Here is a 23,168-nt window from a genome sequence, read left to right as displayed (position 1 = left end):
GACGAGGATCAGACAGGGACGCCCCCAAGGGCCACAGGTCAGCACACAGAATCCTCCTCCTGGGTCTCCAGGGACAAAGCTGGGCAGGCAGGTGACAGTGAGTTAGAGGTGGGAGAGGGCTCTTCCCACCTGTCCTGGGCCACAGCTGAGGCCATCAAAGTCAAAGCCAGATGGTGGGACAGGAGCAAGAGGGGGCTCCAGCTCCCAAAAGCCGGCACAAGACCGGTGTCCGAAGCTCCACCCAGGAAGAAAAGAAAGGGAATCCTCCCATTAACACACCCCCACCCCCATTAGTAAGATGGAACTTGCAAAGTGAGCTCCTCCCTGGGCAGCATGAATATACAAAGATTCATGTGGTTTGTTAAGGAAGAAACATCAAAATCTGGAATAATTTATGCAGCCTGTCTAGTCGCGGCTGCAGAGCCACAGAGCTGAGCTGTGTGTTTGCAGTCTTCCAGCAGCACGGAGGACAATTAATGTAATTTCTATTTTTAAAGCAGAGGTTCCCCCTGGACCAATGGCTTGCATTTAAAGTGAAGAGAGGAGCAGGTGTCAAAGGGACTTCATTACATTTATGAGCCTTCAAACGTTGTCTGCGCGGAGCGCAAGCCCAGCGGCTTCCGGTGCAGCGGCACAAAGGGGCTGATGAGTCCGACTGCTCCGTGCAACTCTCAGCTGAAACACAATCTACAGCTCTTCTTAAAAAAGTTTTTTTGTCAGTTTTCCCAAGGAAATTGGCAAGCATTCTGCGAGGTTAAAGCGTGCCTTGGCAATTCGGATTTCCTGCAGGTCAATTATTCAAAGAGCAGAGACTGGAGAGGGTTGCAGCCTGCGAGCTCCCCTCAGTGGAGCTACAGCTGCACGTTCACTTTGCCGAGCACCTTTCCACCTGCAATTTGTCTGCATCCTATGGTCAGTAAGTGGGATGGTCTCTTCATTGCCGGCAGCTTTGATTTTAAAAGAAAGACATGGAACTACGGGAGGAAAAGCGAGGGTTAGTGCTTCAACATGAGAATGAGTTGGGAAGAGCCGGGTGGACCACTTAGGCATCGACAGTGAAGCAGGGAAATCTGATTCCCGAACAGCTTAAACTGGCGTGGCGGCTGCCTCGGAAGCACTGGGTGAGGCTTGGCAGAACCTGCCCCGCTGGACTTGGTTGTTTTCCTTCTCAGAGGCGGTTCTCTGCTGTCCGCATGCCCTCAACTGGTGCTGTGCGTGTGTATGGTGGGAGCCCTGTACCCCACTCTCCTGCTGGCAGCCCCCCACCTCCCAGCACCACAGAAAACACACTTCCTGGTGCAAAGACAATGAGACACTTCCCAAGTTTCCACTGACTTATTTTTAAAAACTCTCCACCTGTTCTGAGCACAAACCAATCAAGGCTATTTCCAGAAGGCCCGCAGAAAATAAGTGGCCTCTCATCTTGAAGGTGAAAGGCCCCGTCACAGCCAAGCCAACCTCAGCCCCTTACCCCATCTCTCAAGCACAAGCCCGCAATGTTTCTGTGATGCCAACCGCATTCTGCCACCAGGAGCATGACTCACAACTGCCCTGGGCTCCCTAACCAGCTCTTCGCTCCAATTAAGACAGATAGCTCTGTCTCCAAAAGGAAACTACCGGGAGGAGAAGGAGCTACACGTGCAGATGCAGCCCGTCCTGCTGCTCCCCGCCGTCCCTCCCTGTTCCCCTGAACTCGCTTCACCAGTGTCCTGGCCGTGGCCTCATCCAGGACGGTGTCACTGCTTGGTTCCATTTTGCATTTTCACTGAAGTCGGTCACGTGAGCACTTCTCACAGGACACGTTACAAAGATCAGCCGCTTTCACTCCTATCCACCTGGCACCCTTGACGAAGCTGAGTTCCCTGAGTTGGAGATTTACAAACTCCAAAAACGGGAACGTGCTAAGCAACCTTGAAACTGGTAGACCCTTGGGGTGTGGTTGGGGTGTGGTTGTGAGAAGTCTGCCAGACACATAGCCAGTAACAAAGAGGAAAGGGTGAACTCTCTGTGTCCGCAAGTGTCCAGTTAGAGGCCCAGCAGGCTTTGTGCCAATCTTCACCTTCACCGGCGAGTCCAGCTCTGCCCAAGCCCTGCCCAAGTTCAGAGACCAAGTTTAGGTGGTCTCAGGAGGGGTGGCCCCCTTCTCTTTCTTGCCCGTTCAGTCATCCTTGCTCTCTCTGTCTTTGTTTCTATCGCTGTCTGTTTCTCTCTCTGTCTCTCTGTCTCTCTGTCTGTCACTCTCTTTTCTGCTTGGTCCTTCTGGGGCCTTCGCAGCTGAAGAGGTGGCTGAGGGCTGGACAAAGATCAGAGTCCGTACTGAAGCCTGGCCCCAGCAGCTCGAGACACCGTCCTGCCTCTCTGGCCCTGTGGGGTGTCCCGGCCTGAGGAGCACCAGACTGGCAGGTCCCTCACTCCAGGCAAGGGAGGATGTCAGAGGAGAGCTTGAGCGGTAGGGGCTGCTTGGACATGGGAGCCTGGGTGGGCGTGGGGAGGCTCCGTGGATCAGGGAGGGCGGCCTCAGGGTGGGGGTGTTCCAGACCTGGGGAGCAGAGTGCGGCCGTGGGTGGCCAGGCCTGCTGCCTCCGTCTTCCCAGCCCCCACCCCCTCTCCACCCTGCGCTCACCACCATCTGAAGCAAGCTCATTCACTCATGTTTTTGAGGTCAGTGTCTCTCCTACAGAGACCTCACTCACGGCTCAGTAGGGATTGTGTGAGGACAGGCAGACAGGCAGATGGACAGACCAAGGGGACAATCTGACCTCTCTGAGACCCTAGACCTGGGGAAGGTGGCCAGGAGCCATCAAAGCAGAAACCAGGGCCACAAGTTGCTCAGGGGGGCCCAGACTCCCGGGGAACTCCCTTGGCCTGGGCTAGAGGAGACAGATGATTGTTCCATTTCATTCAGAACACATTCCGACAGCTGGCAAAGCTGAGGAGTTAGAATGGACTTAGGTCAGGTTTTCAAATCCACAAGATTACATGGATGATAGGGTCCCTGTGGGAGGGCTGAGGTGTCTTTCCTCCCAGAAGCCCTCGCTGAGGCTGGGGAGCATCTGCCAATGCCAGGCGGGTCGGGGGGGACCAGGCAGTGAAGGAAACAGTGAGGGGGGCAGGGGGACATAACCGGAGGGGCAGCACCTGCCCAGTCTCCCCTTTCCCCAGGGAGGGAAGGGGCAGAGGAGTGGCACGGTCTGGGCTAGTTCTACCCTCTCACCTGTGCACAGCTGAGGGCAAGGCAGCTCACACATGGCTGCTGCAAAGCCTTGTGGCAGATCCATGTTCTCACTCCTGGGAGAAGCTCCCCTTAAGGATTTAAGAGCAGTATTCAAGTATGCTCCTTTACTCCCTACCCCCACCAAGCACCCCAGTGGAATCTTTCAGAGCCCCCAACCTCTGCCCTGCTTGCTGCTGCTGCCTGCACGGCCTTCCCAGCTCCCCTCACCTGACCACGCACCTGCAGGCCGCAGCAGGTCAGCCTGGAGAGGTAGAAGTCCTGCTGCCTCAGGACCCGCAGCACACATCCTGCTCCCATGCACTGGTCTCTGAGGCTAAGTCACAAGCCTGTACTCCTGCACCTCCTGACAGCCATCATGGCACCCCTGGCTCCTGGCAGTGACAGTCGCGTCCCCTAGGGGATGTTCCACCGTGTGTCTGAAATTCTCTGACACTCCACCCGTCATCCAGCTGACTGGCAGCTGAACAGACCAGCCTTCTCCTTGGGTTGCAGAAAGGACACTCAGGAGCATTATTTAATATGTGTCTTGGGAGGGGTTCTCCTGACATCTCTAAGCATGGGATCATGGCTCGCTCCAACCCCCAAATTAAAAATTTTAGCTATGAAATAGACACCCTGATAAAGCAGCCATGTCTGGGTGTCCATCTGTGTAAAACATCAACTTAAATGGGATTTCCACCTATCCGGGACTAGGAATCTAACCACATCAAGTGAGACAGGCTTCCCTGGTCGGGAGCATCCGCTTCGGCAGCAGGAAGACAGCCCTGCTTGCTGATTGTCCATGCAGCCACCCTGCTCTCCGACTGCATATCTCTAGTCATCTATTGAACATTGTAAGATTTGGGGCCCTAATGTTTCATTCTTCAAGGTCAAAAAGAGGTTTAAGGTCCTACCATCAATGCTTACTCCTTTTCTCCTCTAGTTAAAGGGAGAAAAGCCCAATGTCCAGCACGTCCCCCAAACACACAACCACCCGCTCTTTCCAACAGCCCCTTCCCCCTCGTCTCTGAGCTGTCCACATGCCCGGTGCTGAACTCGGAGGCAGACAGGCTGTACCGCCTCCCACGTAGGGTTCCTCTGCTCCCATGGCCCTCCAGGCACTGAGCTCCCCACCTCGCCACCTCCTGTCTAAGGGTACACGCTGCTCTCCGGTGCCCCTACCTGTCTTAGCGCCCACCACGAGAAGCCACCACTGGCGCCAGCCCCCAAGTCCTGTCCTCTTCACAGGTACGTCCTTCTCTGTACCACTCTTTGTCTTAGTGCCTCTGCTCAGAGCAGTAACTCAGGCCCAAACTAGAGGAAACCACTCCCTAATGGAGCAGTTGTGAAACAGCTGGTGCTTGGGGAGAGGCTGAGCAAGGCCACCAGGCTGGCTCTCAGCAGGTCCCGCATCCTCCAGGCTTGTCACACCTGAGCCACAGGGGGACAGCAACCCTCCTACCCACCCTCACCCAGTGCCAGCCACTGTGGGTGCACATCACCCAGAGCCCCTGTAGCTTCTTGGTTTCGTGATCTCTGGATGCTCAGGGCCGGAGCCGTGAGGCAAGTGAGGCATTTAGCCAGGTGCAGACTTAAGGGGGGAACAAAACCAAGTGATCAAGATAAATAATAATTTAATGCAATATTTGAAGTACCTAAATTAATGCCCAAATTACATGGTGAATAAAATAGCAAAAATTACGTAAAGACTGAGCCAGCTATTGGCTTTTCCTTTCGCCTCAGGCTCCTATATGGCTCAGCAAATTACTGATAATCACACAGCAAGAAAAGTGTGAGTGGAGATGCTTCACAAGGTGTTAGAACAGGCCCATTAAAATGTACATTGCAGCCACCAGATTCACAACGCAGAGTACTAACCACTGTACAATCACGGCCAGCCACCACATTCAAAAGAAAAATGTTGGGCTTCGAGAGTAAAATACAAGTGCCTTGAGTGGAGTCGCTGCCTAAAACTCCATGACCACCTCATCTCTACCCTGGGCCACTACGACTTGGTGGCCCTGCCCTGGATCATGGCTTGGATCCCTGATGGAGAGCATCCACATGCCAAAGAAAATGAGAGATCAGAATTGAGATCCAGGAAGGGATGCCCACCAAGCCTGCTGTCACCTCCACCTCCATCTCTGGGGGTCCGCTGAGCCTGGGGGCCTGGCTTTACCCAGAACACGTCATGGAAGCTCTAGAATCAGAAACTTGGGGTGGCAGTAAGTGCATGTGACATCCGGGGCTTGCAGCACCTCCAGGGAGGCAGAGAGCCTGAGGCACCTCCATCAACGAGTTCCAGGCAGGTAGGAACTGGGCACTATCTGCCCCTACTTGGGAAGATCGAAATAAACAAAGTCAGCAGAACTCAGGAGTCCTTGTGGCAACGTCAGTCCAAGACCCTCAGGCTGCCGGAAGCAGCAGGGAGAACAGAGAACAGGAACTGAGGGGAGTCATGGAGCCCTGGTGTGACTGGACCCAGAGCAGGGACCTGGCAGATGTGAGCCCCTGCTGCCACATTTTGGTTTTACTCCATTCAGTTATTTTTCTTCCTCTGATTTTAAAGTGACCAGATCACTGATGGTCCTAGCCCACTTACTCTTTGCCTGATCTAGACGGACGACCATGGTATCAAAAGTCCCTCCGTGCCCCATGTCGAGGAGGGAGGAGGTCCCGTGCCAGGCCAGGTCCGGGGCGGGGGCTGCCCCTGAGTACCTCACCTTGCCACGTCCACCCAGGAAGAGTCTTGAGGTCCTGCAGTCGTTGGCTTTGTGTCCTTGCGTCCACCTCTGACTCAGCAGCTCCCCCCGGAACTCATTTTCTGAGGGTCAGAAAAAGAAAACCTAATAAACCCTCGCTGTGCCAGCTCCAGGGGAGAAGTTGGGGAACTCAGGCCACTCTTTCCACAGCAGGTGTACAGCCCTTCTCAGGGAGCCACCAGAAAGACATCCAGGGTCATGGCCCCACGGCCGTTTCAGGGACAGGACACAGGAGCTCTCTGAGGAAGACCTCAGTCTGGCTGGGGCACACTCCCTCACCGGCATCCCAGCTCTGGCGCTGTCGTGTGGAACTTGACTTAGAGTTGGGGTGGGGTTCCACCCCCACGGCCCCTCCAACCCGGGCGCTGATGTGAGTCGGGTGCGGCCCCACGCTCGGCCGCCCCTGGGCCCTGGCTCCCAGGTCCTTCCTCTGCCTGTGCGCCTGCCTCTCTCCAGGGCATTGCCTCCAGTTGATATTTAATTCGTCAGGTAAATTCACACGTCGCGAAGCAGAGGCGAAAGGCATCAGCTGGACCTGACAAAGAGAGGCGTTGTGTGCCTGTTCCCTGCACGGCACTCCCTGTCTCCATGACAACCAGCTTTCTACCACTGCAGCTTTCAAAGGAAGGTCGTGAAGTAACCAACAATAAAAACAGGAAATGAATACTCCTGCATTCTGCTCTCTGCCTCCCCTTGGAAGTGAATCTGGGCTCTGCTGGAGGCCGGTCAGGCGCACTGCTGTCACACCCATTATCCTTCTTCTCACGTCTTTGACATGTGTCCCCAAATGCTGGTTTTCTATAATTCCACCACTTCTGCCCCGGGCAGTTCTGTGGCTCTGGCCACAGTGTCCTCTTGTCTGGAAATGACTCCACCCCATTAAAGGGCCGCTGGTGACCCCCAGGAACACAAACAGAGAGGGAAGCAGACAGGTTGTCAAGGAAACAGCCTGATGCAAAGTCTTCAAAGGGATGGGTAATACCACCAGAATTTGGCACCTACTGTGTGTTCCTACTGTGTGCCTCACCCTCTGGGCTATGGGTCACCTGCAGGGCCCCCGTGAGGACTGGCTCAAGTGGAGAGTGGGAAGCTATGCAACTCTTCTCCCACCCGGGCACCAGCAGACACCAGCAGGCTCCACAAGGAACCAGGCTCAACCACTGGGCACCCAAATTCCCAAACCTACGACAGGAGTCGCCCAGGATCCTAAACGCAAAAGGAGGGTGCCACTCACACCACCAGTGGGGAGGAGGGAGCAGACAGCCTCCTCGAAGGGAATGGAGGGAGGAAATTCAGGATGTGAATCACCAGGAATCACCAAGAATCACTCTGGCCACAGCGTGTGTGTCACACTTGAAGATGGTAGGAGGGTTCTGCATCTACAGCGACAATGAAAGCTGGGAGACCCCCGGCCATAAACGGGGTTCACTTCCCACAGGTACCTCCCGTGAGAGAAGGCGCCGCAGAAGCCTGCACGCTGGGCTGATCTGCGAGGCTCCAGTGGACTTTCTTGTCACTGCAACGTGTCAGTGAATGGGGTAACTAGGGCCTGTCTCCCTGACAGCTGGAGGGAAGGACACAGGACCCTAAGTCTGTGCTGCGAGCATCAGTCGTCATCCCAGCAGGTGTCCTGGAAGCACCACCTCAGCTCTTTCTCCCCTCAACCCGCCCGCCTCCCAAGAAGCCCAGCGGGGGTGAACGGCACAACTCTGTGTGAAGGGGCCACTCGTTTTCTGTTTGATGAGAGAGAACCAGCTCACAATGCCTCCCCGCTCGCCTGCCCGGGGAGTCTGAAAGCGAAGTCCTGTTGAGGGGAATTCTCCCCTCGCCTGCATTCCCTGGGTCAGCTCTGGTCTCTGCAGCCTCACAGCTGCTCAGGCAACACTTGGGCCTAAAGGCCGTCCCTGGCATCGTTGCCTCCAAACAGCACCCCAGTGAGGTCTGCAGCACTGGCCCTGGGATGCGGAAGGATTTACGCGAGCTCCCTCTCCAGGACCAGAACCACGTTACCAGGGTCCTGCCCTACCTTCTCCTTTGCTGGGGGACAACCTGGGGCCCTCTTGGTCCCCACTGGGACCTGCATGTGTCTCCACCACAGACAAGACCCCTCCTGCCTGGACGCATTGAGCTGCCACAAAGGCAGCACATGAGGCCCCCACATCCCCAAACAACAGCCGAGCCCCCGATCCAAAGGCAGGCCCTGCACAAAAGAGGGTCTCACAGATGCCCCGTCCAGAAGTCATGCCAGGGGCTGACACTCAGCCCATGGAGGTGGAGGGGCAGTTCTGCCCCTGCCCTGCAAGCCACCTTTCTCACCCATGAAGCTGGGGACAGCCACTTAGAGCCTCCAGCACACAGTGAATGCGGAAGGAGCTCTGCCTTTCTTATCAGGAGTCAGAGGTGAGGACAAGGCTTTCCTCGAGACCAACCCTTTCTTTGGGCTCTGAGGTCTCTAACAAGCTCATCTGAGCCCCTGCTCACAGACACACATGGCCAGCAAGCCACTGGGCAGCAGGTAGTGAGGTCAGCGGCCCTGGCCACAACCCCTCCGTGGGACCTGGGACCACGTGCCTTGCTTGCTCCACGCTGCCCCCAGCATCTGACCCACAGAGGTCCCACCCTCAGATCTACAGGACTCAGGTAGGTGGATAAGGTCAGGGGTCCCCAGGGTGGGGAGTCTCCTGGGAGGTCAGCCGGCACCTTCCTCCATTGGGCAGAGCCCTGACTGAGGCCACAGCTGGGCTCATCCCTCTCCTAAGGACAGACCAGGAGGTGCCACTTTGGCAGAAGGGTTGTTTTGCTCTGAAGGCAGTAGAGACCCTGTGGGCTCAAAATAAACTCCTGTCAAAATGTTTTCCGAGTCTTCACTAGATTTTTTGTCTTTGGTGACCTGTCTTTGGAGCCAGGAGCTTTTACTACCTGCCTACCGCCAGGCAAGCAAAGGAGGAAGGGTCTCTACTTGGAGAGAGCCCACATCTTGGCTCTCCCGTGCGCCCACCCAGTGGGACAGGTCAGCCCCTCAGCCCCAGGCTTCCTCTGTCCTCCTCTGTCCCAGACATGGGGAGGAGGAGCTGCATCCCGGCTGACAACCTCTCCAGCGTGATGGAGAGGGGCGTGATGTCCCCTTCTTCCCACTACCAATTAAAGTGTCCCGGGAGCCTCAACCATATACGATACTCCTCTCAAATCTGTGATCATTCCCCCTCAACTGGACCCTTCCTGGGGCTTTTCAGCTGTTCGACAAGCTTGAGGTGTCCACATCCGAAAAACACTATCTGGCTGGACTCCACACCCCAGCCCCAGTAGCTCTGCATCTCCACCCACCTCATAACCGTATCTTGTAAGGGTCTCCAACTTGCAGACGCCATTCCTTGCTCCCCAGTCTTGCTGGCCTCTATCCACAGCCCGCCACCAAAACAGCAGTCCCTGCCAGGTGCCACCCTCATCACACTGGCTCCCTGCTCCCGTGGCGGTGCCCCACCCCCCTGTGCTCAAGCCTCTCTCCTGGTTTCTCCTTCTGCTCCACTTGCCTTCCTGCCACCTCCTGATCCCACCCCTGCCCACAGCTTTCCCTCCCCCTGCTCTCAGCTGTGAACTCCCTGGGCGTGAGCACAGGGGACCGTCCTGGGCCCCAAGTCCTGCCACTGTTCCTTTCTGAGTCTCCCCAGAATCTGACCACTTCTGACCTCTCTGGCTCTTCTGTTTTGTTTGCAAAATTTGATGAACTGATACTAAAATTCATATGGCAGATCAAGGGACATAGAATAGTCAATAAAAACGAAGCGGATGCACCTCACATCAGAAGTCAAAACCAACACAGGGGTCACAGATCTAAACGTCAGAGTCAAAACTCTGGGAAAACATAGAAGCCAATCTTCCTGGCTGGGTCAGGCAATGGTTTCTTAGATATGACCCCGGAAGCACCAGCAACAAAAGAAAAAGTGGGTAAACTGAGCTTTAGCAAAGTCTAATATTTGGGGCATCAAATAACACCAACAATAAAGTGAAGAGCCAGCCCAGACTGGAAAAAGCATTTGCAAGTCACGTTCTGAGGAGGAGCTTTTACTCAGAGCATGTAAACAGCTCTTGCAACTCCAAAATAGAGCAAATAACTTGACTTTAAAATGGGCAAAGGACTTGAATGGACATTCCTCCAAGGACAACATGTAAGTGGTCGCTAAGCACATGAAGATGCTCCACACCTCGTCATCAGGGAAACGCAAACGAAACCACAGCGTGATCCCACCACACAGCCACCAACACAACGGACAGCAGCAGGTGCTGGAGGGAATGTGGGGAAACTGGGGCCCCGTCCACCCTGACGGGGGAGCAAAATGGCACGACCACTTGGAAAACCATCGGCAGGTCATCAAAATCCTAAACGCAGATTTACTGTAGGACCCGCAGTTCTACTCCAGGTATAGACCCAAGAGAAATGGAAATGTACGTCCACACGGAGCCCTGCACACAGCGATTTGTCACAGGCTTATCTATACTAGCCGAAACGTGGAAATAACCGAATGTCCATCAGTTGCTCAATGGACGATACAAAATACGACTGCACAGTATTTGACGACAAAGAAGAATCAAAGAGCTCGCGCACGGTTCAGCATAGCTGAACCTAAAACATCACACTCAGTGAAAGAATTCGAACGAGAAAGACTACGTTTGATTGTACGGTTCTTTACTTATGGAACATCCAGAAATGGCAGATCCAAAGAGACAGAGAGCAGATTAGCGGCGCCGGGCTTGGGGGAGGGGCAACAGTGGGCACGGGGTCTCTTCGGGGGGCAGGGTGCCGAAAACGTTCTCAAGTCAGACTGTGGTGACAGATGCCTAACCCGTGAACTGGCTGAGGCCACTGAACTCTATACTTGTAACAGGTGAATTATGTGACATGTAAATTATATTTCAATAAAGCTATTTTTTAAAAGTCAACAGCACACAGAGGGAGGAAGCACAGCAGTGCGAGTCCACGGACAAGGTCCTGACACACAGCCTGGCCGCTGCAGCCCCCCGCCACCGGCCCAGGCAGGGTACCAGCCCTCAAGAGGGGGTAGGCCGCAGTGTCCTGCTCAGCTCAGGAGTGCACCTGAGGAACTGGGGCAGGGCAGGCGCTCCTGTCCACGCCAGGGCGCAGTGGGCAAGGGCTGCTTCAAACACCAGGGGCCATCCAGATCCAGCCAGAGGAGTTTCTGTGTGCTCTGGGTGCTTTAGGAGATGCTCACATCAAAAATCAATTTCTGACAACTGGAGCTGCCAGACAAGAGACGAACTGCCCCCTCCGTCGCGTGTGAGCCCCTGGACTAGAGGCAGGTCAGTGAAGCCGCCCAGGGCCTCTTGCACAGGGCAGTAGTCTGAGCAAGTTGCCTTTGCTTCTCCCAGGCTGGGTTCTGTAAGCCTGGGTTCTGGTCCTGCCTGGAGGCCAGGGAGGGCTGGGTCCAGGGGTGCAGGAAGAGGATGGGCCACGGCAGGGATGTGGGACAGGCCCTGGGGGTCAGACCCCACCCCCACCTGCAGCAACTCGGACTCCAGCCAAGTGAAGGCACGGCCCCTGCGCAGCGGGAGGCTCCGAAACCCAGAACAGCACAGACAGCGCCCACTTCTGCCACAGAAGACATGTCAGTGGCTAATCCCAAGTCAGGGCTGCAGCCAACCTCCCCTCCAAACCCCACCCATCACTAACCAACCAAGGGGTTCCGTGTCGGTGTGCTCCAGCGTCAAGCATCGTGCAGCTGCCCTGGGGGCCAGGCCTCCTCACAGGGGCAGTTTGGGCACATTCTCCTCCCTCTGCTCCCCTCCACCTCAAAGCCATAGACTGAACGTACCTCTGAGACACTGGGCCTGGAATGGAGCACAGTCGGCCTCCGCATCTGCAGGTTCTGCACCCACGGATACAACCAACTGTGGATGGAGAATACGCCCCCCCCTCAAATTCCAGAAGTTTCCAAAGAGCAAACCTCGGCTTTGCTGGCAACTATTTGGGCAGCATTTACACTGTGCTAGGTGTTAGAAGTCTGTGGAGGATGTGAGTGGGGGGATGCAAATACATCACTGTTCCGTGTGAGGGACTGGAGAGCGTACTGGGGGGATCCTGGAACCAGTCCCCTGCAGACACCCAAGGACAACTACCTAAACAAATCCTGCCATTTAAAAGGAAAAACTCTTCCCCGCTTTCATCTCAGTCCTCATTCATCCTCTCCTTGCTGCTGTTTGGGTTTAAAGCAAAGCCCAGAGAGGCAGAAAGGTTAGAATAAAATTCTAGTAACCATTTAAGGCCCACACAAAACTGACCACAGTCACAGTAGACACTGGAGGGACGACAGCCCCCAGTTCTGCCCTCTGAACCCAGAGAATCTCCGACTCCAAAGCCCTGAGGTGCAGACCATTCTCTCAGACCTGGGGAGACAGGCCCTTGGAGGACACACAGGCCATGTCCCACGGCTCCCAAGGGCTGCAGAAGGAAGCCTGGCATTCCTCCAAGTCCAGAGAAGGTCCCAGGCCTCCCTCAGATCTGTGGGCCGGAACCTTGGGCAGGGCCAAGGGTGGGGAGCGGGTCCAGGAACCTTCGTCGGATGAGTGAGTGTGGGCCTTGGGAAGCTCCCTTCCTCTGCAGTGTGGACAGCGGCTAGGGGCTGGAGCACGGACAGAGCCAGCGGCGGCTGGACAGAGCGGACGTGGCCTGGCCAGGCAGCAGCAGAGGTAGAGATTAGCACGAGAGTTATCTGAGAAGGCCTGATAGCATCACATCTGTCTTCCCCGGTCTGGAAATAAAACATAAAACCAAAACGAAAAATCCAGCAGGGGAGTTGGGAGGTAGAGTCAAAGAAACATACCAGAAAAATAGACAGAAGGAAAAGACAGAGAGAAACGATGAGGAGGAAAGCTTAGCAGGACCTGAGGGCCAACTCCAGGGTTCCCGAAAGAGAGGACCACGGAACGAGAGGGGAAAGTATGAATTAAATAATAAAAAATAATTTCCCAGAACCAAAGGAAATTACATTTTTAGATTAAAAGGCCCATTAAGTGCCCAACGCAGTGAATAAAAAAGACCTGCTCCAACCAAGCCAAGCACTGTGAAATTCTAAAACACCAGGAGTAGTGAGAGGTCCAAAAAGCTTCCCCGGGGGAAAGGTCACAGACGGAAGCAACCATTGGAGTGGCGTACCCATAGCGCAGCAAGGCCTTCGAACCGTGCCCAGACAAAACACCAGTCCAGGAACGTGGTAGGATAAAAACTCCTCCACAGACACAGTCTCAAAAGCACCTCTGGACACCAGGTAGGTCGGGGGAGGGGATGGGGCAAATTACGCACAAGGAAAACAAAGCTTGCACAGGAAATCATCTCTCATACGTGACAGGGCTCAGCCGTGAAGACGGATGCATGGAGGCGGAGCTCAGGACCGCGAAGGAAGCTGCGAAGGGAGCCACAGCCGCCCTGACTGGAAGTGGGAGAAGAACCCGGTACTGAGGCCACAAGTCCTGCCAGGTTGCCCCGCCCTGTGACCTGGACAAACCAGGCCCGACCCCAAGCAGGGGAGAAGTCCTGGCCGGAGGGAAGTGTGGGGCCATCCCACGACGAGGGGGTGTCAGAGCCCACAGTCTGGGGAGCGCCTGCGGGAAGGGTGAGGAGGTGGGCGCCAGGGTGGAGGGGAGAGGCCTTGATCTGACAAGTAAGTATGTTCAGGAAACCAGGTTTCCCACTGTTGGAGGAAGAAGTTACACATACAGAAAGGGAGACATCTAGACCGTATCCTGGGGGCAGTTGGACTCAGAGGTATAATGTGAACTTGTGGTTTTCAGCACGTATAGAAAATGGAGAAATAAATCCAGGTATGTGTGCGTGTCCACTGAGAGGCTGGGAGCACGCTCACCCTGGGCCCTCCAGCCAAAGGAGCCGGGCGCTGGGGTGGCTCCAGGCCCAGGACAGGGAGAGCACGAAGGCGCAGGAGAGAGAAGGAGAGGCATTAGAAGGACAGAGGGCCAGCATGGACAATCTGCGCATCAGAATGATGCTTGTGACTGGATAAAACAAGTCATGTGCCTCTGCAGATAGCAGTATAAATGAGTAACTGTAGTCTAATGAGGAATGGGGTATTTTCATAGTTTCAAAGTACCTTCCCCCAAAATCCTTATTAATTGCAAAAGGGAAAAGTTTCTTTGCAGCCAGAGATGCTGGGATGGCTCCACTTACCCAGTGAGTGAGCTCACACCTGGTGTCCCCAGACAGCCCACATCCAGCCACGAGGACACCCAGTGCCCTCCAAGGAGGGCCACGCCTGAGCAAGCCTGATGCAGGGTGTGTCCTGAGCCCACCCTCGAGAAGGCTGGATGCTGGGAGGGCCAGATGATCCTCTGAGACAGTAGCTCTGGAGAACCTGTGCTTCGTTGGAAACCCCCAAACAATTGGTCTGGGCGACAGGCTCAAACTGGGCAAAGCTACTCTCAGGTGGGTCTGGAAACAGTTTGTCCTGTATTTGAAGTTTCTGTGAGTTGGAGATTGTTTCCAAAAATATTTTAAAAGATAACATACTGTGAGGCAGGCTCCATGGGACCTCCTGGAGGGGGCAGGTGGGGGTGCCCTCAGAGAGTCTGAGAGCCCGCAAGTCCAGAAGGGGGTGTGGTACACACGCCCTGGACTCTTCGGGGCAGGCAGGTCACTTCGAGACCCCCACCTGCTCCCCTAGATCTTCCTGGAGCCCCCGGAGCTCCTAGACCTGGGTGCCTGTCCTTCCCCTGTTCCAGGACTTGAAGAGCGCAGTTGCCGTGGGGGCTTCTGACTTGGTTTGGGGGGCCCAGAGGCAGTGCTGGTGTCCCACCTGCTGGTCCAGCTTCTGGCAGGAAATGCAAACAGAACCGATGGGAAAATGAGGGTGAGTTTTCCTCTTTTCCTTCCCTTTTTTAAAAAAATTCATATTTTTTTTTAAGGTGGAATTCAGGGAGAAGTAAAATGCAGACTTGCTGAGCGGAGCAAGGACAGACCTGCTGTCACTGAGTTTAGGTGAAAATGGGGGGTGGGGGAGCAGTTCCATCGCTTTGCATGCTCCTCATTATTCTGCCTCTAAATCAGCCTCGCCGGTGCCTTCTCTATTCAGTAAAAGCCAAACGCAAGCCACGTCCCCTAATCTCCCCAACAGCAGCTCACTGCTGAGAAAATAATACAGATGTAACTTCCAGCATCACACACTTTCTTTTCCATTTATATGCAAATAGTGACCTTTCACCCAGGCTGTCTCAAAGAAGTGTTTCCTTAAAAATGCAAATAGCACGTTGCAGGCAGTTACTGCGGCTGAGTCTCTCTTATACTATTATTATTATTTCTTTTAACCTTACCAACGCTGTAAAAACAACAGCTAAACTGCCGGGCAGTAATGATGACTTTCCAAACCAAATCACAGGACTGGCTCTCCAGGCGGCCTGTCAGGGAGCCTGCCAGCAGGGGAGGGGGCCTCAGGATGACGAGGGGTGGTGGTGGCACAGCCCCGGGGCACAACAGAGCAGAGCTGCTTCTGTCAGGCATGCAGGCCAGGCCTCCAACACCCAGGCAGGTGCCAGGACCACAGGCAACAGCAACAGACACTCAGCAGGTCCTGCTTCCTCCAGGCAGACGCCCAGGATTTCACGGAGAGCGTTCCCACTCCAAGTGGAATTCAACACCAGTGACCCTGAACGTGTTCCACCCTCAGCACTGGGAGGCAGCTCCTCCCTCAAGCCCCTCGGGCCAACAGGAGAGACCAGGAGGCCCAAGACCAGGAAATAGGCGGGGATCCCACGGGCACAGACGGCACTGGGTGGGGCCTCCCTCCCACTCCCCGACCCACCCAACCCACCAAGTCTGGACACAGTCCAGGGGAGGAGCCAGGGAAGGCATCCACTTTACCGCCTGTGCCCACCCACAGCTCCCAGGGTCCCCGCGGGAGTCCCAGAAACAACTTTCTCAGTCAGAATTCTCCAGCCCAAGAGGACAAATGGCCATTTCCTTCTTCCCTGAAAGCACACTTTACTCTGCTCTTGAGGCAGCACTTTCTCCTGTATCAAGGGAAAAAACTAAGCTGCTCAGAGGTCCCTTTAGGTCTGTCTGTGCCCCTGCTCCGGTCCAGTTCAGAAGAGGGAACCAGGCAGGATCGGGGAGCACCTCCTGCCAGGTCCACGCAGCTCTGGGGCCTCAAAGCCCTCGGACTCTCCCCTCCTCCTCCCTCCCCAGTCCCTCCAACTCCAGGAAGTGGAAGCACTCCTGTTGAGGGACAGGGGTGAGCCCCAGGAGGCTGGCATCAGGCAGCTGCTCCCTGGAGAGTTTAATTGTAGCCCGGGCCCAGGGCTCAGAGTGGCCCCCATGTGGTGGCTGACTTTCCTCTTCCGGAGTGGGGGCAGAGACCCACCTGTCAGCTTGCCACACTGCCCAGCAAGAACCCACTCTGCTGCCTTTTAAGCTTAGAAATATGGGGGGCCGCACATGCTGGCTTCCCAGTCTAGACAGGCGAGCTCAACACGCAGACACAGAACAGAGTCTGGGAAAAACACTAACCACACAGATCAGAGGCAGCCGGCCTCCCGGTGGCTCTGGACAGTAAGGGCCCATCCCAGCAGGGGGTGGGGGCCAGCCTTTCCAGGTCCCTGCACTGACACGCATGCTCCAGGAGCTTGAGGACGCTCTGGGAATTGTCCCAGCAAGAGTGGGACTCTGACTCTCACATCGGCGCCCTTTTGGGGTCCCCTAGGTGCCAGAGGTGCTGGCTGCAGGCCAAGTACAGGAGTTTAGACCCCGGGCATGAAGGGAACCCCACACCCAGCAGCAGATTCTGAACTTAGAAGCTGAGTGTGTGATTTGCAGCTGGGCAAGCAAACCAGGGCCCAGAAGCCGGTTCTCATGACATGTGCCAGCAGCCTTCGAGGGGGCTAAAAATTGTGCTGATGCAACTCAGATTTCAAGTCCAAACCGCCTTTCTTCTCTCTTTGTGCTGATGCACTGGCTTCAGGGTCTACAAGCTTCCCTAGCGACATCTCCCGGAAACACCAGACCCGTGGGATGATCTCACAGCCGTTCACAACTCTCACACATCATGAAAATTCCTGCTTTATGTGTGTGGAGGGCGGGGGGCCTCACAGCTAACCTGCTTGGTGAAAACGAGGGCTCGGGAAGAAATGAGGTCGGGCGTGGGCTTCAGGAAGTTGAAGGAGATCACACAAACAGCCGAGTAATCCAGCCAGCACGTAACCAGACCACTGGAAAGTCATGACAGAAACAGCTCTCAGCTTGGACCGCAGAGTCTGACCCTCTTTCTGGGCCAACGTGGTCTTACTTCCCCAGAAGGCAGGCGGTGGAGGGAAAACTTCCCAACCAAGCCCCTGAGTAGCTTCTCTCCCCACTTCGATTTAGAGCCCTCCCTGCCCACGTCCAGCCCGGCACTGACAGCGCACTGCCTGTGTTCCCAAGGATTCTGGGCCAGCACCTGAGTCCGTACCAGGACTGAATGCAGGGGCAGTACCCCGCCAGGCGGCCTGCAGGCTCTCCTCCAAGGAAGTGGGGTCACTCACGGGCTGATACAACGTGTAACAGAGATGTCTCAAGGGTAAGACACCTAAGGGAATGACACCTGGGGGGTCCACCTAGGGACCCAGGGTGGCATCTGTGTGAGGTCTTGAAGGAGAAGCAGGAGGTGAAGGGAGCTGGGAGGAGGACCAGGGGTCTCGGGGTAGACAGCTCGGGGATGGAGAATCGGGTTGGGAGACAGGCTGGAGACAGACTAAGACGTCTCCCAGGCCGGGGGGAAGCTCCCAAGAGGGCAGTGAGGTTCAGACGATGGTCTGAGGACGACCTCCTGGGCTGTCTAGGGTGTGGGGCAGCCGGAAGGCGTAGGCCTGGGTGGGGCCAACATCATAGGCTATTCCGGAAGAATTTCAAAACCAGGCTGCACTCTCACCTGGGTTCCCAGCCTCAGGGCCTTGTCTGTGAAATGGGGCTGCAATGGTGTCTACCCACTGGGCGTGTTAGTGGGAACTAAATTGGTCAGCACAGCCTTAGGCCACACGGTTGAAATAACAGTGTCAAGTGCATCTGTTTGCCCCTCACAACAGAGCCACTCCTGGTCCCGTTGTATGTGTGTTGTGGGATAATGGCCCAGTATCAATGAAAACAGTGTTAAATGTGGCCCTTCCCATCACAAGTCCCTGGTTCTACCCCACAGAACCTTGGTAGAATGTGTGAGAAGTTGCACAGTTACACGTAAAGCAGTCTGGTGACCCAGCAGAGTCACTGAGGCTGGGGGCCCTCACCCCCAGGGCACCTTGCTTAGAGCAAAGGTGAAGCTCTGAGTCTGTGAAACATGTCGTGGCTGCACCTTCACTCAGGAACCACCGGGCTGCCCAGAGCACAACTGTGGCTGAGCTGTGTTATTTCTGGAATTCAGCAAGCCCTGCGGGTGCAGCAGAGGTGCTTTGACAGGTGGACTCAGCACGATGTGCAGGGACAGCAGAGATGTGCCAGGGGCTTCAGAGCTCAGGGGTGTCCGGCCCTCAGGGACCTTGTAAGGCAGGGACAATGGAGCACCGAGCTCCCTCCCAGCAGGCACAGCTCCACCCTGGGTCCGGAGGGGCTGAGGGCCAAAGCGAAGGCAGTCTGTCCAGCCCCGACTCCGGGGATCTCTCACTCATGCTGCTGCTGTAAAGTGGAGTTTTTAGGCAACGAAATGGGGAAGAAGGAGAGGACCCAGATGGCTTGTGCCAGAGCCCTCAGACCGATGTCGAACATGATCAAGGTGTGAAGCCAGGCGTGAGGGGGAGGTGGGAGCCAGGGGCTAAGCTGCCCGCAGCTCAGGCCATATGGCGCGTCCGCTCTGCCTCCGAGGTCTGGATGGACGTGCCCACGCACCTTGCCTGGGGCCTGCCCCACAGGCACCCTCCCTGCAGGCCCTACTCCCAGGCCGCAATCCCAAACGAACCCCTGGGCACACACACCACACGTGTCGGCACCAATCCAAGGGGCCCCTCCAGTGGCCTGAGCACCGGGAGGGGGGCCTGTGGATGCAGAGCTGGCAGCGCCCAGGCAAGGGGAGCCGCGAGCTGGACCCTTTTCCCCTCTCCGACTACCGAACTAATCCTGACAGCGGGGGCAGATGTGGTCACAGCCCCGCAGTGGCAGATTAAAATGTCCTCTGAGCACGTTCATTCCATCTGAATAAAACAATGCTGCATTTTTTAAAGAGCAAATTTAAAAAGGAAAGAGGGAGAAAGGGTGGGTGCAGCCTCTTCTCACAGGAGCTCCTCGCTGCCCGGCCGCCAGAGGGGCCGGGTGGGTGGGCTCCACGCGGACAGGCAGGACGGAGCCCTGTCTCTGCCGGCAGGTGCTGGTTACTCTCCTCTCTCTGAAGCAACCTCAAGGGAACTCAGAGCAGAAGCGTTCTAAGTCTCATTTTGTCTTTAGGGTTTTCTAAGCAGTATTTGGGGAAATTTAGCCATCTGTGAAAGACAGGAAACACGCCACCCGAAAGCCCCCTTGGCAAGCACTCTGGCCTGCACAGTGGTGGCCCCTGAGGGGTCCCCAGGGGAGGGCGGGGGGGGGTGTCTTCCGGGAGCGGAGAGCTGGCTGGGGGCAGCTATCTCCTCCCTTCTGGGAAATGGCATTTTCCGGGCTGACTAATCTCTTGATGGTGCCGGCTTCCAAAGACTGTTCGCCTGTAAACTCACACCGTAAAATTCCTGCTAACATTACATCTGTAGACAAATAACTTCTAGCTTATTCATGAGGGAGTTCACAAGGAAGGAGCAGATGGGAGGATCTAGGAGCTGGTGGGAGTGGAGGGAGTCGGGGGAGGGCCCTCTGGGCCAGCCCCTTCCTGGCTCCCAGGCCGGCTCTCCACCAGATAAAAGCCAACAAAAAGCAGATCTGGAGTGGGTGTCCGAGGGCTGGACTGGCACAGCATTGACCTCTCTAACATGCAAGTCTGAGTGGTCGCTCGGTGCCCTGCCGGTCCGAGGGTCAGGTGACCAGGCAGCCCCTGCCCACCTGGCAGCCAGTTCCCTGCCTCTGTCCACTTAGGGCCCAGTGCCCACCAAGGAGTTCTGGTTGCTCCTGGTCCCCCTTCCCAGCCCTCCTCGCTCTCTTTTCCCCACAGCAGAAGTGCCTCTTGCTTTCAGGAGGAGCCCAGCCCGCACCAGCCTGCCCACTGCCCTCAGAGCAGCTGTGCAAGGACCAGAGGCACTTGTCAGTCTGCAGTGTTGGTCCGTGCAAAGCAGCATCCAACCTGTGCGGCCGTCACCCAGGCCTGGGCACCACCACAGGAAGGGGCGGCACACAGCCCCTGGGCTCCCCAACCCAACTCCCAGAGTTAGTACAGGTCCTTCTGCCCCCACCTCACATGCACCACCCGCTTCACCCAGAGTCATCCATGTCCTCATGGCCACATTTGGCGACCCCAGGCCAGAGGTGGACAGTAAGGCCCAGGGAGAAGGGGCCCTGGTTCTGGGCAGCACCAGGGAGAGCGTCCACCACAGCCAAGGGGGAACAGGTCTCGCTTCAGCCAGAAGGGGCACTGCTGTAGGTCAGTTGCCTGGAATGCGTCTGAGAACACTCCTGTGTCAGCATACACTCTGCCAGCCTCTCCCTGATGCCACTGGGCAGTGATAGGGCTTTCCAGTACAAGCGGCCATGACCGCAGGGACAGAGCAACTTTGCACCCCAAAGGCTCTGCCCACCGCATGGGGTCATCTCAGAGCAGGTCCTCCTCCCTGAGGCACCAAGCGTGTTCAGGGCAATGGGTGACTGTTGCCTTAATCAGAATCTTCCGAGATGGTCTGGGGCATTGGCTCTGACTATCTGGGCTGCCTCCAGACCTATGGGCAATGCCTGAGGGTCACATAGGCCCCCTGGGTTACACTTTAGACAGAAGAAACCCCCTGCCCTTGGTGAGCTCCCCGGCCCATGTCTGGGTCCATGGTCCAAAAGGGTCAAAATCCAGGGGGTTCCAAGATTGAAGGCCTTCATATCCAACTCTCCAAGGCCCCTGCTCAGCCCCCTGGATCAGCAGACATCCCTGTGAGTTCCAGTGCTAACCAAGTTCCCAGGAGGTAAGGACACCCTGCAGGGGCCTCAGTCTCCAGCCCCACGGGACAGAAGGGTCCATGAAGCTGCCCCCTTCTCTTTGCAAACAAACTGCCCTGTAAGCCCTAAGCTGGCCTCCTCTGCATAGCAAACAGCCCTGGGTCCAGCCCTGTTGGTGACACCCTCCCCTCTGGTACCACAAAACTCCAATCCCTGCTCCCTCTCTCTTTTGTTTACCATTAATTAGCAGAGCCATATGGAAGGAGGTGAAAATCACAGCCAAGGACCAATGGGAGGGGAGCCCCCACCCCCGATGGTGAGGAGCCTGGGCCTCCCTGGGCCAGAGCGAGGGCAGGGCAGGCCATGCCAGCATCTGGAGGAGGCAGAGTCCAAGTACGTCCTCTCGCACCAAGGCTGAGGGTTCACTTCCTCTGGGTTTGCCCAGCACTCTCCTGCCTTTTGTTCACTCCGCCGCTAGCCTCACAGATGTCCTCAGGTCTCTTTGATTTTTTTTTTAACCACTGGGGCAAAATTCCTCATCCCCCTTCCCCAAAAGGATAATGATAATAATCGCCGTCATTATCGCCATTGTAACGGCCTCGTCAGACGGCCCAGGACCAAGCCCACATCCCGCTTCCAGGCCTACCACTCGGAGGTTGTTTCAGAAATTAAAGCCCAACTTTACCAGCCAATGGCATCCACTGGTGCAGAGGTGATGCTGAGACCAGAGAGCCCTGGGTGACTCAGAAAGAGCAGCTCTCATGAAGAGGACCCACCGCACCGCAACCCAAGAGCCACCGCCAGCTCGTTTATTTTCCTGATTCACAAAGAGGAAAGTGAACCCAGCAGACAAAGTCCACGGCCCCAGAGCACATCACCCTACAGCCAACAGCATCACATCGTTCAAAGCTCACACTGACTTCTTGGCTAAATCTGATTTCTAGTTTTAAATATGAAGACCCAGTTACACTAATTCCATAAACAACCACGCTTGTGACCCCGATCACACAGCAGGAGAAGGAGCCCGAGGAGCAGCGATACTGAGTTCAGTGCGTCTATTCCTCAGACACATGCAGCCTAGATGCTGCTCCTTAAGTTTAGAAATACGTGACACGCACAGACAGAGCGCTCACATGACCATCTCTACGCCGTGTCTCGGGTGGGGGTCGCCCACGCGGTACTGACTCTGCGTTCCCCGCTCCTGAGAGGTCTTCCACTTTAAGGAGCCAGTGTTTCCCCGAGCACATAGCTGCTGGGTCCCACGGCTGCAGCTATGTCTGTGCTCCTCTTCCAGAAATGCACATAAAGTTTCTCATCTCGACACAAGGTCCCCAAATGTCTTTTCTGTCAGACGCACAGTGTACCCACTGGACACTCAGAGAGGCCGAGCGCGTGAACAAGCCAGAGAGACGGACAGAGGAAGCCAAGGAAAACAGCCACAGGCAGACCCAGGAGAAGAAAAATCCCCAGTCCAACAGAGCGGCTTTAAAAAGCCATCCCCAGACCTGCTTTTCCAGCAAAGAAAGCCTTCATCTTAGAAATCAGCTCTGCTCACGCCCTCTCCCCATCTCCGTCCGAGGGGAAAAGCCAAGCTCTGGATGGCTGCCTTTGTCAGCGAAAGAACGTAACATTGACTTACCTTTCCCCACAGCTATTGTCTGTCCTCCTTCAAAATGACATCACGGAAAGCAATCATGAAATTTACATGGGGGTGCAGGGTGGACGGGGTGGAGAGGCGAGGCAGCTGCCTCCCTCCCAGCGGTCACATGTGGGGAGCCTGTGTGCGGGTTTCAATTAAATATCTTCTCCCTTTAGTGTGCGAACTCCTAAGCCAGCTAAAGGCGACGTCTCATTTACTTAATGACCGCTCTCATTAGCAGCGGTGGCACGGGCTGGCGGAGAGGCTCCTTTGTAAATACGCTACCCATGAACCCTTGGGGCTCCAATATATCTGTTTACTCTCCGAGGTGAAATAAATTTACAGTATAGCATCAGAAAGATGGATCTGCTGACGGGGAGTGAGAGGTGCCCAGGCCAGCCCAGCCTCTGTCTCCTGCTCCAAGCCTCAGCCAACAGAAGGTGCCTGCATTTGCCCACACGGATTCATAATTAATATGCAGCACGGTTTGGTTTTTTTACTGCAAAACACACAGAA

The 23,168-nt window shown here is 55.7% G+C and overlaps 1 protein-coding gene across 1 annotated transcript in view; it reads right to left on the bottom strand.

Moving 5' to 3' along the window:
- The window catches only part of MYT1 (myelin transcription factor 1), a 57,717-nt gene extending 34,767 nt beyond the window's left edge, over positions 1-22,950 (bottom strand). The window contains exons 1-2 of the mRNA XM_031687590.2: positions 22,653-22,950; positions 5,938-6,038 (exon numbers count right to left, since the gene is read on the bottom strand). The gene's annotated coding sequence lies outside the window, so the exon portion shown is untranslated. The remainder of the gene's footprint in view (positions 1-5,937; positions 6,039-22,652) is intronic.
- Positions 22,951-23,168: the final 218 nt, after the last annotated feature.

Source organism: Vicugna pacos, chromosome 19 (genome assembly GCF_048564905.1).
Source record: "Vicugna pacos chromosome 19, VicPac4, whole genome shotgun sequence".
NCBI lineage: Eukaryota > Metazoa > Chordata > Mammalia > Artiodactyla > Camelidae > Vicugna > Vicugna pacos.
The sequence above is the reverse complement of the archived record's forward strand: the minus strand, read 5'-3'. Positions and strand labels throughout refer to the sequence as shown.